Raw genomic sequence first — 4,296 nt, 5'->3', positions numbered from 1 at the left:
GCATGAAGCCATGGTTTTGTTTTTGTTTTTGTTTTTTGTTTTGTTTTGTTGTCTGCCTTGTCTCTTAAAAAGCTAATGATAAAGGGCAAGAGTGGACACAAATTATTGTTGCAAAAATTCAGGCAAGAGATGATGGGAGTAGTGTGGGAGGTGGTCAAAAGTGGTTGGGTTACATTTTGAAGGTAGAGTTAATCACATTTGGAAGTTTTCACCCCATAGGTGATATGTATAGATGATAAAACTGGCTAAGATCACTTCTGGAGGAAGTCTTGGTAGAGAAGGAAAAGTATTCATGGATGGAAGCCTGGGCAGCTCTGACCTTGAGAGATTGAAGAGACAGGAGGGATCAACAAATGAGAACAAGAAGGAGTAGCCAGGGAAGAAAGGAACACTAAGGAGAGGAGCATGCTGGAAATCACGTAAAGAGTGTGCTTCACGGAGGAGGGTGACCAACTGTGCTGCATGATGCTAACAGTCGATAAAGACCGAGAACAGAGTGGTGGGTTAACAAAATGGAGGTCACTGGTGACCTTGACGAAAGCTGCTCCTGACTGGAGTAGGTTTAAGAGAAAATTGAGTTACCCCTGGACATGTTTTCACATGAGACTTTGATCTGAGTGAAAACGGAATCTGCTTTCACACTCCTCAGAGGCCTGAGTCTTGTCCTGACAAAACCAAGGCTCAGAGGCCCAGGGCTTTAGAAATAGCAAATAAGAAAGTGAAACCTCTGAACTTGGAAATAGTATTAAAGTTGTCATCGAGGGCTTGAAATGTTGCAGTCACACATCTTGCTCCAGGAAACAAAATGGACCAGTTGTTGGATTTATTCTGGTCCTCTGCCTAAGACAACAGCTAAAGAATCTCCTTTATGTATTTATCCAGGGACTTTGTCCTCACATCCTCCCTTGACAATAAAATGTAGTGTCCTCCAGAGTCTGGACTCCCTGGGAAAAAAAAAATAATTGTATCCCTCTGTCTCTCTCTCTCTCTGATGAAAATTTCTTCATCATAATTCATAGTTGGTGGAGCATGCTCTAAATGCCGGGTGTGGCTAGTGTGAGTGTTGAGTCTGGACATAGGGAAATGAATTCAATACTCTCTCACTAGTTTGTTGTGCAGAAATAATTATACCATTATATCCTTGTGTGCCTCAGCATCTCCATTTAGTATGGCAGGATAACTTCCAAATTCCCTTGAGTCTTACGTTCTCTGATCCATTCTAAAATTCATTTATGTTTTCCAAGTTGCTAATTTATCTCAGCCTTCCCTTATTTATATTAATCACACTTCCCCTTTGCAAGAGGAATAGGGACATTTTCCATCCAGTCATCTTTATGAATCTTGTATCCGTTTGGATACCTATAAATTGTGGAGAACAGCATTCAATCTTGATTTCTCAGAAACTCAAGACTGGGCAGCTGAGACCTGGGGTCCTGGCCCCTCTGGTTGTTTGCTTTGACTCTTAGTGCTGGTGTCAGTGAATTCCCAGCTACCTTTGGCTGGCTTTGTGTACTTGGTCAATGTAATTAACCTCTCTGTGCTTTGGCTTTTCAACTGCAAGAGGAATATCACTATCACATGTGTTGAGAAAACCTATGTGATAGTCCTTGGGATTTACCTGAGAGTAGCAACCATTAGTTAACTCTTTACTTACCTGATAGATAACTGCCAATTGTAGCTATATGGCCATATCTACTCTAGTCAGAGTTTGCTATGCAAAAATAGCAAGAGAGGTTCTCTCAACTCAGGACTTGATGGAAACAACAAAGAAGTTAAATGAAAATCAAACACATAATCAAGAATGAAAGTCCTCCTTAAATGTTATTTATATATATTTTTGGAAATAAACCACTATACCCAGGTGTCCATGATAGCAATGGTCCTGTCATTTTAAGGCCTATCATCAATGAAAATAACTCTAAATTAACAGTAAATACTAGAATGGATTCCCTGAATGCACAGGAACTGACTTTACTAAGGCAAAAATAGTTCTTGCTGTCATTGTCACCATGTTCAGTGAATATTATGAGAATCAATTCACGATTGAATCAGCTGAGGTGGTTTTTCCTAATGGAAAATCACATACCTTTCCAGAACTGACTTAATGAAAGGAGGTGGTGATATCTGATCCAATTAACAAATAAGTTGGAACCAGAGCAATTCCAGAAAATCTTGCGAAACTTCTGACTAGGATGGATTTAAAGTCAGAAGTCATAGGTTATGGGAATTGGATTGAGATTAAAATCTCTCCAACCAGAGCTGACATTATCCATGCATGTGATATTGTAAAAGATGGAGCTATTGCTTATGGATATAGCAACATTCAGGTGGCTCTCCCAGAAACATACACTGTAACTAATCAGTTTCCTCTTAACAAGCTCAGAGGACTTCTAAGACATGACAGGGTAGCTGCTGGATTCACTGAAGACTCGGCTTTCGTCTGTGCCCCCAAGGAGGTATTGCTGATAAATTTGGTTTCGACATCTCTGCAACAAAGGCGGTTCATATAAGTGATTCTACAGCCATTTAATTTCAGATGGTACACATTGCCCTTCTTCCTGGCCTCCTAAAGACCATAGCCACAAATTATATGATGCCCCTTCCTCTAAAACAAATCTCTGACACTGTAGTAAAAAATGCTAGCAGAGACGTAGGTGAAAGGAACTACAGGCATCTCTGTGCTATTTATTACAGTAAGAATCCTTGGTTTGAAATAATCCGTGGGTTTCTGGACAGAATTATACAGCTGCTTCATGTGCCTCCTGGTGAAAAGAAGGGGGATGGTGTGATCACAGCATCAGAAGGCCCTTCCTTCTGGGGCATGCATCGAGATGCTTGCCAGCGATCAAAGCATCAGGAAGCTTAGGGTCAGTCCTTCATCCTGATGTCATCACCAAATTTGAGCTAACCTTGTCCTGCTCCTCCCTGGAAATCAGTATCGGGCCCTTTTTGTGAAGAGGGGTCTCTGTTGGGTGATTCTCTCCATGAGGCTTCCCTTCTCCTCCCCTGATGTCCTTTATTTGTCCCCACAGGGGACATCCATTTGTGCTTTAATGTTTAATTAAGTGGAACGCAGTGAAAAGAAAAAGAATGAAAGCCCTCCTAAAAGTGTCTACAAGCCTGCATACTGTACAGTGGGTTTTGACATCAGGTTCCAGTTTGCCCTCACTTTGGCCCTATGATCAGGGGAGCCATTTCCCTTTTGGTGGGTCTACAACTCTCCTCCAGATTCTGCTGGCTGCCTTTCCCTTTGTCTCATGCTGTTTCTTTCCAGTGTGTGCCCTGACACTGGTTTCTTCCTTTGGGCTCTTAGTACAAGGGTCAGTGAAGACCCAGCCTTTGTAGAAGCAAACATTTAAAACCTACTTAAAAAACTTTTTTTAATGATTATTACTTTTCTTTTGAGAGAGAGAGAGAGAGAGAGAGAGAGAGAGAGAGAGCGTGAGCAGGGTAGGGGCAGTGGGAGAGGGAGACCCAAAATCTGATGCAGTCTTCAGGCTCCAAGCTGTCTGCACAGAGCCTGATACAGGGCTTGAATGCATCAACCATGAGATCATGACCTGAGCTGAAGTTGGATGCTTGACCAACTGAGCCACCCAGGGAACCCTAAAACCTCCACTAAGGACTGAGATTACCACTGCATGGCTAGAGAGGCTATAGCAACGTGTCTGCAAACTTCCTGGCTGCATTCAAAGTGCTTCTTAGGACACCCTCCATTCTCTAGTCTCTGTCACACGCCTCTAAAGGGAAGAGGCATTTTAAACTCCTTTGAGGAAAAGAATTCAATCATTCAGTTCTATTTGGGGTTTCGGACACTGAATGCAAATAAGGATTATGTGATACAACCTGGATAATATCATTATCCATTGTTATCCATTGTTATCCATTGTTTCCTTTGCTCCTTTGACTACCAGGGGGCGAGACTAGTGGAGTGGGTGATGGTACCCACTTACACCCTTCTATCGTCTCCTCTTCTATAGGGTGAGCCCTTTAAGGAACGGATGCTGCCTTGCACCTCTCCGTATCTGATGTCTAGCTCAAGGCCTGGCCCCAACAAGGAACAGAGTCGATAGCTGTTGGAATGAATTGCTGCAGGGAACCCACCATCCTTGCTTTGGGGTATAGTACTAGGCGTCATAGCATCGTGGAGTCAAAGATAAAGGACTTCTCTTCTGGTGGTCCAGGAACAGAGATGGGACAGGGTGCCATGAACTCAGCTCTGGGAAATCCCAGAGAAGGTCATAGTTTTCCAAAGATTTACAGGCTGAGGAGGAATTCCCCACTCTGAAAACAGTG

The 4,296-nt window shown here is 42.7% G+C and overlaps 1 pseudogene; it reads left to right on the top strand.

The window, feature by feature from the left end:
- The first annotated feature begins 976 nt into the window (after window positions 1–976).
- LOC106975015 (phenylalanine--tRNA ligase beta subunit-like) lies at window positions 977–3,222 on the top strand (annotated as a pseudogene).
- Window positions 3,223–4,296: the final 1,074 nt, after the last annotated feature.

This window comes from Acinonyx jubatus, chromosome C1 (genome assembly GCF_027475565.1).
Source record: "Acinonyx jubatus isolate Ajub_Pintada_27869175 chromosome C1, VMU_Ajub_asm_v1.0, whole genome shotgun sequence".
Classification (NCBI taxonomy): Eukaryota; Metazoa; Chordata; class Mammalia; order Carnivora; family Felidae; genus Acinonyx; species Acinonyx jubatus.
Note: the sequence above shows the minus strand (reverse complement) of the source record. Positions and strands in the feature narration are given on the sequence as shown.